The 12,512-nt window shown below is 35.4% G+C and overlaps 2 protein-coding genes across 4 annotated transcripts in view; one reads left to right on the forward strand and one right to left on the reverse strand.

Moving 5' to 3' along the window:
* NEUROD1 (neuronal differentiation 1) overlaps positions 1–12,512 on the forward strand; it is a 1,109,848-nt gene that overhangs the window by 690,946 nt on the left and 406,390 nt on the right. The window lies entirely within an intron of this gene.
* PPP1R1C (protein phosphatase 1 regulatory inhibitor subunit 1C) overlaps positions 1–12,512 on the reverse strand; it is a 141,557-nt gene that overhangs the window by 39,410 nt on the left and 89,635 nt on the right. The window lies entirely within an intron of this gene.

A 12,512-nucleotide genomic window follows, 5' to 3' on the forward strand; every position in this document is an offset into this window, starting at 1 on the left:
AGGTCTTCTCAGCAGCCTTTCCCATCACAGGCCTGGAGCCCTATGAGGAAAAAGTGGTTTTATGGGCCAGGTCCAGAGTTTCCATGCTGTGTGCAGCCTAGGGACATGGTGCCCTGGGTCACAGATACTCCAGCTGTGGCTGAAAGGGGCCAACATAGAGCTCAGGCTGTGACTTCAGAGGGTGCAAGCCTCAAGCCTTGGAAGCTTCATCGTGGTGTTGAGCCTGATAGTGTACAGAAGTCAAGAATTGTGGTTTGGGAACCTCCACTTGGAGCTGTGAGAAGAGGCCCACCATCCTTGAGACCCCAGAATGGTAGATCCACTGACAGCTTGCATTGTGCGCCTGGAAAAGCTGCAGACACTCAATGCCAGCGTGTGAAAGCAGCCAGGAGGGAGGCTGTACCCTGCAAAGCCACAGGGATGGAGCTGCCCAAGACTATGGGAACCTATCTCTTGCATCAGTGTGACCTGGATGTGAGACATGGAGTCAAAGATCACTTTGGAGCTTTAAGATTTGATTATCCTGCTGGATTTTGGACTTGCATTGGGCCTGTAGCACCTTTGTTTTGGCCAATTACTCCCATTTGGAATGGCTGTATTTTCCCAATGCCTGTACCCCCATTGGATCTTGGAAGCATACAACTTCCTTTTTATTTTACAGGCTTATAGGTGGAAGAGACTTGCTGAATGATATGATTTGGCTCTGTGTCCCCACCCAAATCTCATCTTGTATCTCCCATAATTCCCATGTGTTGCGGGAGAGACCCGGTAAGAGATGTTTGAATCATAGGAGCGGGTCTCTCCCATGCTGTTCTAATGATTATGAGTGGGTCTCACAGATGCTATGGTTTTAAAAATGGGAGTTTCTCTGCACGAGTTCTCTTTCTGTCTGCTGCTACCCATGTAGGATGTGGCTTGCTTCTCCTTGCCTTCTACCATGATTCTGAGGCTTCCCCAGCCATGTGGAACTGTAAATCTAATAAACCTCTTTCTTTTGTAGATTGTCTGGTCTCAGGTATGTCTTTATCAGCAGCATGAAAACTGACTAATACACTCTCTTTAGCCCTCCTTCCATGCAGCTTAATTATTCCTACTTTGTAGGTAAAAAATGCAGACTTTCAGACTCATCCCTACATTTTTTAAAATTCTACAATCCAATATGTTTTTATTCAACACGTAATTATTGAGTGTCACTATGTTCTAGGTGCTTAAAATATATGAAAGAACAAGAGACAAAGATCTGTGAACTTTATAAAGCCCTGGGAAGACAGGTGCATTTAAGGGTTAAGTGGAAATGGTGGGAAATAAGAATATCCCAAAGGAGATTGAGGGTGGAAAGGTAAGGGAGAGAAAGAATAATTGGAACAAATAGGTGAGGTATATAGCACTATTGAAGGTAATCAGTGTTACAGAGAAAAGAAAAACAAGCAGGACATGGGGGCATTGGAAGTGCTGATGGTGCCAGGTAGGATGTCCATACACATCCTAACTCCAATCTACTCAGGGTTTTGTAGAACTTCTTTGTATTCTCTCTACTCCCTTCTTCCCTTCAGTTTACAAAACATAACTAAGTATCTTCTATCCTAGAAACAAGCAAACAAACAAAAACACCCATTAACCCTGTGCATTCCTCTTGCTAGTGTATTTACCGTTTTTTTTTGTTGTTGTTGTTGTTTCTTTATTTGTTTGTTTTTTAAAGAAAAACCACTGTCTTTGCAGTTGGCCCCACTTTCTCACCTCCTGTTCACTCATCCACCTATCCAGTGTGATTTATACTCCAATCTCTTTACTGAAATTGTTGATAGATAGACTTTGATTGACTTAACCCAACCAGTGTTTCTTAGATTTTAATATTTCATCATAATTCAGTCTTTGCCACTGTTAAGTATTCACTTTTTCCTGAATATGTGACTTCCCTTGGCTTCTGAGATATAATTCTTCTGGGTGCAGGACAGTCTCCCTGCTACTTTTAATTAATTATCCTCCTCAGTCTCCTTTGTGCTCTGTTTTTCTGCTTTACCTACTTAGATTTAAGTGAAAGTATTTGCTCAAGGTAATTTGTTACTTCTTTAAGGTTGAAGAAAAGTCCTTCACCAATACAGGCACTAAAAACTCAACATGTCCAAAAGTGTTAGCTCATTTATTCTTTTTTAATCCTGGTCTTGGTTAACAGTTTTGATTACTTGTTTCTGGGAAAGGAAGGTAGGACTTATGGACAATTCCACTTGCCCTAGGAAGTAGGTTATCTATTTTTATTCTCAAACTTCAAAGTTTTTATGTTTTTAAGTAATGGTTTATATTCTCATTCAATTGTGAAGACCGTACATGTGTAAATTGAGAGTTTGGTTTCTTTTCTTTTTTTGAAAAAACTTTTTAAAAGTGTTTGTTTGAAACTAGATGTTTTGGAAAACTTACTAGTTATCATCTGAAAGCACTTGACATTCAAAACCTGGAATATTGTCTGACTTTATTCTCAGAGAAATTGCTGGAATGTCATTGCTGGAAGATTGCATCTGGAATGTTTTATTTATTTATCCTAGACTAACTTTTCAAATAAGATGTGGCTTAAATATTAAGCACAGCATTTAAAGAAAATGAACTCATCTAGTCATCAAAGGTTTTAAATGCTCTGTTCAGAAAGTTGTCGCAGAAAGAAATTCTTGTCTGGTTTTTACCTATTATAAACAGAAAATGTCACCTAATTTACTACTTGTTTAAAATGGGGAAAACATTCTTTACCAATTACCTCCCCACAGCCTTATTTTAAGAAAGCATATCAAACTACATAGCTTCATCTCTTTCTGTCTCTCTCTCAGTTTTTCTGTCTATCTTGCTCTCTGTCTCTCTCTGACACACAGACACATACACACACACACACAATTTATAGTTCAAGAGAATTGTTTAACTGTAGTTTGACATAACATCAGGTAATAAAATGAATTTTGGCTTTGGTTCCAAACTGCTGCCCAATCAGAATTAGCATTCATTTGTATACAGAGTATTTTTGTAGGATAGGTTTGTTAGTTCTACATAGATAGGAATGAACAAATCAAATGTAAATCACATACACTGAAGGAAAATGAATCTATTTCTTGAGAGACTAAATATTTATATTTGAAACCATTTGCTTTTGGTTAGGCTTTCAGGTGAAAATCAAATTCACATATATTACTTATGAATATGTGAGCATTAAAAGATAATATAAGCATTTAAACATTGAATATATTTAAATATATTGAAATTGCTTTAAAATATTTGTGCCATTAGAAGATAATGATGAGTACAGAGTAAAACTTATGAGGATTATTTACCTGGAGAACAAAATTATAAAACCTAATTTGTAGAAATTGATATGTACTGTTATTTATCTTATTAGTAACAAAGCATATGACTGAGACAAAATACAGTCAGACTAATTAACAGTGTAGTAATGATCATTATGAATAAAGGAAACTATCCTCTAATTCTCTACCATGTTACCCTTTGAATATTGTTGTTTTAAATAATACTTGTTTTGTGCTGTGTAATGAAAATGAGACTTTAGCTATGGAAATGTCTATACCTGCTTGCATTTATAAAAAGATAAAGAAGTTACGTATGAGACAAAATACACAATCCATAAACAATTATGATTACTGAAGATATACATGAAACATTTAACTCAAAGTTAGAAAAATCTGAAGATTTCCTAGAAAAGGGCTAGCTTTTCCAACTTTGAAATATGCACGTCTAAGCATGCTCATGCTTGGAACAATTTTAGATACCAAATGGATTGTGGTAGCTGGGCCAGTTAAAACCACAAATAAGAATTAATCTCTTCCTTTTACTACACTTTCCAAGCTGCTGCTAAGTAGGGGTGGTCTTTAGGGATATGGCATTCTAGCTACCTACAACTTCAAACGAGAATTTACTACTGATAGTGCTTTCAGGCTTTCAGTGGCAGTATTTAGTTATTCTTGGGTTCAGATAATCCAAACAGCTGGGATCTATTTCAGAATTGTCTGGCTCCAGCTGGACATGCCTTTCAAAAAAAAATTCTTGAACAGAGCTGGATTTCCACTGTAATCACAGGATTTAGTTTACAAAACCAAGAAATAAATGGTGGTCCTACACAGGGCTGGTTTGACCTGGCTGTCTACATAAAAGAAGGTCCAAATTTCTATTTATTCTTTCTCTCTAGCATTTGAGATTATCTGACTCTGTTTAAAAGGCCTAGAGTTCCAGTTCCTATTGGGATTTTTTTATGATAGAGTAAATGAATTTGAACAAGGAATGTTGCATGCACCAGGGAATGATTGTGATTCTTTTAGGCTAAGCATATTTATAGCATGCTTGCTACTAGTAATCCTATTAGCAAATTTGTTTGTATTAATCTTAATTACATTAAACCAAACACATAAGACTAAGGGAAGAACACATTACTAAGAAGTGGAGAAAAAGAAATCGTCAATGTAGTTGGAATACCGATGCAACTTTCCAGGGCAAAACATATCAAGTGATAAGAAAACTGCCAAATCCCCCGTTAGCCTTGCCTCACTGCCAAACTCTTACTAGTCATGGAAGTCACTGACATGTATTCCTTGGCTACAGTCTCATTCTATGACCCCATCACCTTGACTGCTACCCACAAACTCTGATAACCAAGGATAAAAATAAACTCCACATTTAGGGAGGCTTAGATGAGCATCAACAACCTTCTTCCCAAATTTATCCAACAACGGTCACTAGTTTAGTGATGGTTCAGGCTCTTGAAATTTAAGCATTGACTAGATTTTCACAGCAAGAGGTCCAAGAACATGTTACAAGTATTTGCTTTTAATAGCCGAAAGTATTGAGCTCAAAATCTACTGATAGTAAAGTCCCTGAGTAAGAAATGGAGAATTGTCATAAGATTTGCTTGCATCTTCACTGGTTATCCCAGCAAACCACAGAGGGAAAAATTCAAGGCAATTACCTAAGAGATCTACCTGTAAAGCTTTAAATACCATGCAGTATCTGTCTGCAAGTGAGAAATGTATGTAGGCTTTACATTTTTCAAAATAAAAAGCCGGGGGGAAACTTCCACAGAAGTTTAAAAAAAAAAATCTGCTGAGAACTGTCAAAAATAATCTTATTACTTAAAAGAAAGCCAGCAAGAGATCCCTCTTCTTCTGGAAGATGGTGATAGCATTTGGATGAGGTTATTTTCATTGCATCATCTGCAGCACTAGAATGCCATCGCTCCACTTCCTAGCCTATGTTTATGCCCTGTAAGAGCTCATTAAATATTATGCATTACCTTTGTGTAGCTTATAAAGCTTCGTAAGGATTTCCAATTCTGAGCAACAAAGAAAAATACATGATATTATAAACTATAGACTATGACCAAAAGTTGTGTCATGATTGAACAACCCACTTCTAATTCTTCTTCATTTATTCAGTGCCAAGTGCTAAATAGTGTGCTGGATCTGGGGATCTGTTAATGACCAAAAGAGACATGGACACTTTTTCAAGGATCTTATAGTCACAGTCACTCAGAGTCCATTCATTCACTCAATAGATATTTCCTGAGTATCTAGTATGTGCCAGGCATTCTTTGGTATACTGAAATATGCACACAAAAAAAGACAAAAATTCTTGACCTTACAGAGATTATTTTTAGTGGGAAAGTCCAGATAATAAGCATCAAACGTGATTCATAAGTAAATGATAAAAATTGTTAAAAAGATGAAAGTAGCATGGGAAAATATAGAGTAGAGGAAGGGAATTCAGGAGTTGTGCGAAGACCCTAAAGGCAAGTGGGTGACTGGCATTTTTAAGGAACAACAAAGAATCCAGGCGCTTCAGGCAGAGCAAGCTAGTGGGAGAGTGGCAGGCAAAGAGGTCAGACGGGTCACAGGCTACAGCTCCTGGGCTTTGTAGGCATTACGAGAACTATAAAGAATCACTCTGATGTATTAAGAATAAACTGCAGCATACAAAGGGGTACACTACACGCCCATTTAGAGGTTACTGCAGTAGTCCAGGTGAAAACTATCGACAGCTGAAACAACAATGACAACATCTGACTTCGTGAGAAGTGATTGGATATTTTTTGAGGGTAGAGCCAATGGGATTTCTTGGTAGCTTGGATGTGAAATGTGAGAGTTAAAAAGAAATATAAAAAAGACTAAAGTGTCAAGCCTGTGCAACTAGAAGGATGAAGAGGCCATTAACTGAGAGAAAGAAGTGTTTCTGGTTTTTTTGGTATTTTCTCCCCTGTAGTGAAGAAACTGGTAGGTGACGGAAGAAAATCTGGGTTTCTGTCAGGGACGTGTTAAGTCTAAGATCTCTGTCAGACCAATCACATAGCAGGTCTTACATAGGTAGTTACTATGTTAATCAATGAATTTATATGTTTCATATCATGGATACATATATGTATTCATTAATATAGTGTACATATATACAGTCTTATTGTTTTAATCCTTTAGTTCCCATCTTGGTGAAAAACAGTCTCTCATACTGGTAACTATTGCACATATTTGCTGTATTTTCTTCCATTTTCTCTACAAAATTGAGATCATACAGCAGATAATACAAATATACAGGTAATTATGAATCCAGCTTTTTTCACTTAAGGTTTTAGGGTATGCAATTTCCTCACATCACATTTATAACAGATTCATAAATGCAGAATCCTATAACAAGAGGTCACACATTTTTCTGTTTCTTGAAAAAGTGGTATCGATTTCCATTTAGGTAACAATGTATGAGAGGATCTTTTCCTATACTCTTACAAAGTTTGAGTATGAGCCTTTTACAGAAAAATTCTAAATTGGTAGATTGCTTTGTTTTATATTTTTTCAATTATAAATGATATTTAACTTTTTTTATTTTTAGAACTGAATCATTTTTCTATAAATTGCCTGTTTACAACTTTTATTCATCTTTCCTTTAAAGTGTTAGTATTTTTTTCCTTAACTTATGACAGCTCTTGATATAATGATGATAACATTTTTTTCTCCTTCTTTTCTAGTCTATCCTTTATCTTTCAATAATGTTTTAGCTATTGGAATATTTTTCTCTTGGTATCTATAATCCTGTTTCTCATGTTTTTTTTTTCTTTATAAACTCTTAACTTTGCACTTATATTTTAAATACATTTTGCAAATGTATTTATATTTCCAGATCTAATATCTTATTAGTATCCATATTTCTTCTATGTTATTTTGTGATATCATTTAAAATTTTTTACTTTATGATCCATCTATGGGTTTTCTTATGGATTTATCAACACACTTTCATTTGACCAGAAAACTAAGATATTCTGGAGGGCAAAGTAGAACAAACATGTGTGTTATGTGTTCAGCTTTCCTATCTGTTCCCTGCTTCCCCTGCCCTGTTTTAAAAGTTTCCGCCTATGGCATGTTGCAGTGTCATTTATTCATTGAAAATAAACTACAAATATTTGAACTCTAACAAATATAACTGGGGTCGATTCTGTCATACAGCCAGAGCAGATGGTTGCCTTAGGCAGCAAAAACATTACTTGCAGCAAATTCTTTAGGGTTTGTTTTTAGTGTGAAAAGCTAGAGGCAACAAAAGACAAGACATTTCCCATTTTGTCTAAAGTAAATTGAACCAGAATTTAATTATCTTCTAGAAGTACCACCTTTGGCACCCATATTCATGTTTATACTTGAATGGGGGCTGAAGGGTAAAGCTACCTACACTTTTGATAAACATTTTAGAAAAAAATTGGTAACTACACATTTTCTACAATTAAAGGATGAATATTCATAACATTTACTTTTTTAGAGAGTAGTATGTGTGTTTATGTGTATACAAATTGATGTACAGAGGAAAAACTTGTAAAGTAAAATAGATAAGAAACAAATAAGTTTTACCTTCAGGAAGTCCTAGCCAGAGAAATTAGACAAGAGAAAGAAATAAAGAGCATTCAAATTGAAAAAGAGGAAGTCAAACAATCTCTGTTTGCTAATGATATAATAATATACCTAGAAAACCCTAAAGATCCATCCAAAAGACTCCTAGATTTGATATATGAATTCAGCAAAATCTCAGGTTACAAACAATGTACACAAATCAGTAGCACCATATGGTGCAATGTACATAAATCAGTAGCGCACAAACAATGACCAAGCTGAGAATTAAATCAAGAATTTAATGTCTAACAATAGCTGCCAAAAAATAAAATAAAATATCTAGGAATATACTTAACCAAGGAGGTAAAAGATCTCTACAAGAACTATAAAATACTGTTGAAAAAAATCACAGGTGACATAAACAAATGGAAATACATCTCATGCTCATGAATTAGAAGAATCAATATTGTGAAATTACCATACTACCCAAAGCAATCTATAGACTCAAGCAATTCCTATCAAAACATCATTTTTTCACAGAATTAAGAAAAATTAATCCTTAAATTAATCCTGAATTTAATAATCCTTGAATTAATAAGAACAAAAATGAATGGCCAAAGTAACTCTGTGTAAAATGAACAAATCTGGAGGCATCACATTAGCCAACTTCAAATTATACTATGGGCTATAGTAACCAAAACAGCATGGTATTGGCATAAAAGTAGATACATAGACCAATAAAACAGAATAGATAACCCAGAAATAAAGCCAAATACAACCAACTGATCTTAAAGCATACAAAAACATAAAATGGGGAAAGGACACCCTGTTTAATAAATGGTTCTGAGAAAACTGGATAGCGATATGCAGAAGAAGGAAACAGGGTCCTTCTCTCTCACCACGTACAAAAATCAACTCAAGTTGGATTAAAGACTTAAATCTAACAATTGAAATCATAAAAATCTTAAAATAAAACCTAGGAAAAACTCTTCTGGACATTGGCCTAGGCAAAGAATTTGTGACTAAGACACTAAAAGCAAATGCAACAAAAACAAAAATAAATAAATGGGACCTAATTCAACTAAAAAGCTTCTGCACAGAAAAAGAAATAATTATCAGAGTAAACAGACAACCCACAGAATGAGAGAAAATACTTGCAAACTATGCTTCCAACAAAGGACTAGTAACAAGACTCTGAAAGAATTCAAACAAATTAAAAAAAACCCCCCCACAAATAATCCCATTAAAAATTGGGCAAATGACATGAATAGATAGCTCTCAATAGAAGATATACATAAATGACAAACAAACATTTTAAAATGTTCAACATCCTAATAATCAGGGAAATGCAGATTAAAACCACAATGAAATACCACCTTACCCCAGCCAGAATGGTAATTATTAAAAAGTTAAAAAGCATGGATGCCAATGTGGATGTGGTGAAAGAGAACGCTTATACACTGCAGGTGGAAATTTTAATTAGTACAACCTCTATGGAAAACAGTATGGAGATTTCTCAAAGGACTAATAGTATATCTATCATTTGATCTAGCAATCTCGCTGCTGGGTATCTACCCAAAGGAAAAGAAGTCATTATAGCAAAAAGACACCTGTATACATGTGTTTATCACAGCACAAAATTCACAATTGCAAATATATGGAACCAAACTAAGTGCCCATCAATCAATGATTGGATAAAGAAAATGTGGTATATATACACCATGGAATACTACTCAGGCATTAAAAAAGAAAAAAATGTCTTGCAGCAACTTGGATGTAGTTGGAGGCCATTATTCTAAGTGAAGTGACTCAGGAATGGGAAATCAAATACCATATATTCTTGATTACAAGAGGGAGCTAAGCTATAGGTACTCAAAGGTATACATTATGGCACAGAGTGGTGTAACAGACATTGGAGACTCAGAGATGGGGAGGATAAGAGAGGGGAGAGAGATAGAAAACTACATATTGTTTACAATATACAGCACTTATATGATGGCGGCGTTAAAATTTCAGACTTCACCGCTATACAATTCATCCATGTAACCAAAAACCACCTGTACCCCTAAAGCTACTGAAATAAAAATAAATATATATGAAAAAACTCACTTTCAACCTAATTATTCAACTCTTTGTTTTAAAGACTCAAACCAAAAACTTCCACACAATTGAAAGTATGACAATAATCTAATCTTTCTTTTGTAACTTGACTTCTAGACTTTAGCAGCCTGGAGAATTTATGAGATTGTAATATCACAAATACCTCAAACCTCTTTTTGACTCTAGGACTCACCTAAGGCCCCTTTAAAAATCTATTACGCTCTGGTCGTGTCCCAAGGCTTTTCAGAGTATACATATGTAACAGTGTTCCCAAATACCTGTATTCCACTTGGGCTGTGTTGATTCCATCCCACCGGGTACCGTGGTCTCCCGCTGGGTGTTATTAGACTCCACCAAGTGTTGCAGCTTCCCAGCAAGTACCTTTTTGCTCCGTAAAGCGTTGTCAACTGGAATTCTTCTGTGACCAAGTCAAAGGGTGGTCTGGGGCAACACAGGAAAGGATGTCCTTTCTGCCTGTATGTTATAGTTGATCAGAGAGGTCCTCTAGTAATATTACTTAGGCCTTCAATGTTTAACAGTACTTTTATTAAAATATATCAATCTTGAAATTCTTATATGTCTATTGCTGGAGTAATCAACATATATTCAGCACTTTTTGAGTCTATGTTCTTCCGCGACTCAGATGCAGAGCCAGCGAAGGCAGGGCAGTAAAAAAATGTGAGTGACAGAATTGACCCTGTCTTCAGAATCAGGCCTCCTCCATGACCAAGGCTGTCTTACCAGGCCAAGCAGAAACTTAGAAAACCTTGTCTGTTTGGCCTTCAGGGTAACTTTCCAACCTTGATTTTACACCAGACACATGCACACATGCTTTAGAGATGATGTCCCATGTTTGTCAAACATAATTTGAAACCTGCTTGAAAACCAGGTGAGATATTTTCTTTTGAGACCTTTGAGAACTTTGAGTCCTGAAAGAAAATATTATCCTAACTGCATCCCCTCTGATCACCTAAGTTATATCACTTTAAATGCAAATGACTTCCAATTTCACATGCATGCATTCATCTGTTGCTTTATGAGTTTGTTTCTATTCTTTGCATGGATGAAGTGAGAATTCCTAACTAGCTTACAAGATTACGTGCAAAAAATGTCTTTGTGTCCCCTTATGGAAAACAGAGTGGTAGATAAAGGGAAATACATAATCCTGCTCAAATCTCATTATGTTGGTGTCTGCTTTGTCAAAGTAATAGCTTTTGTTTATTTCTTAAAGCTTCAGGAATAAAAAAGACTTAAAAAAAAAAAAGAATAGGCATAGGGAGATACGTAGTCAGAACTTGGTATTTGCTTTCCCATTAACTACAAAGTTTCTGCACATGAAGCTTTTCTCCCTGATATTTATGACTTTATATGTGGACATAAGGAATTGGTAATATGCAGGATAAACTAATCTGTATCCATAGTGAAATGGGCACAGCCTTTTATGCAGGCAGGATATGAGGTGTACATGACGAGTGGTTGAAGCGGCTTTTCAACCACATACATTAGACATAGTCAATGTAATTCCTGCTAAGTGCAGGAGTTTTTATTATGACATATTTCAATACGACACAATACGTTTTTTTTTACAAAAGGCATCCAAAAGTTACCAAAGTTCACTTCTAAGTTAACTCTGCTAGCTGTACTTTAGAATTAAGATTCTCTCATTTGCTTTACTAAATGATCACTTTTATCTGATCAATGCTCTTCAGAATCATCACTCAATAGGTGCTGAATATGTGTTGACTAATCTAGCAAAAGAAATATAAGGATTTCAAATTTTCTATCACAATTTTATACTCTTCTCTGTTTAGCTACTTCCTATAACTTCTGCAACTGCAATGTATTGAATCTTCTCTTTGAAAGAAGACTGAAAGAGGTTAAGGCACTCATTTGTATTCATCTGGAAGCTGAAACTTGAAAAAAAATTATATAATACTGATAGCCACTATTTGTTGAATGTTTACTGTGTGCTCTTTCTTGTTCCCTTTAACCCTCTTTTGTATAAATATGGACACTAGTTGGCACTATGCTCAAAAAGAGTATACTACTTACCTCTCCATTTGCCCAATAGCAGCTAAAGATGTAGACACCAAATTCTTCCCAACCACTGTGCACACTGAGCGCAAACTGCACTCCCTTGTTAAAATGCAATCAAACCTGGAAATACGCTTTAAATGAAGTTAATCATCAAATGAAGCAGCAACCAAATAAGTCCAAGAGTTTTAAAGAGTTTACGTCAATATGATGCTAAAATTATATGTAATAACTAGTATTTATTAACCATGGATGAGGGGCATAGTACCATGCTGAAGTATTTTACATACAGTTTTTTATTTCATTTTTATGAAAACCTTATGAGTAGGTTTCTTTATGATTAGATAATTTAAATAACTTTCTCAAGGTCATATTTTACCAATAAGAAAACTGAAGCCAGAGCTATAAAATGGCTGAACATAATCAATGCATATTAAAATGGCTTTATTTAAATTTTGTGGGTTAGAAGCAGTTAATATTTTCCTTTTTTTCCCTTTAAAACTTCTCCTTTTCTGCAGTGAGTCAGCTTGC

Source organism: Macaca thibetana, chromosome 12 (genome assembly GCF_024542745.1).
Source record: "Macaca thibetana thibetana isolate TM-01 chromosome 12, ASM2454274v1, whole genome shotgun sequence".
NCBI lineage: Eukaryota > Metazoa > Chordata > Mammalia > Primates > Cercopithecidae > Macaca > Macaca thibetana.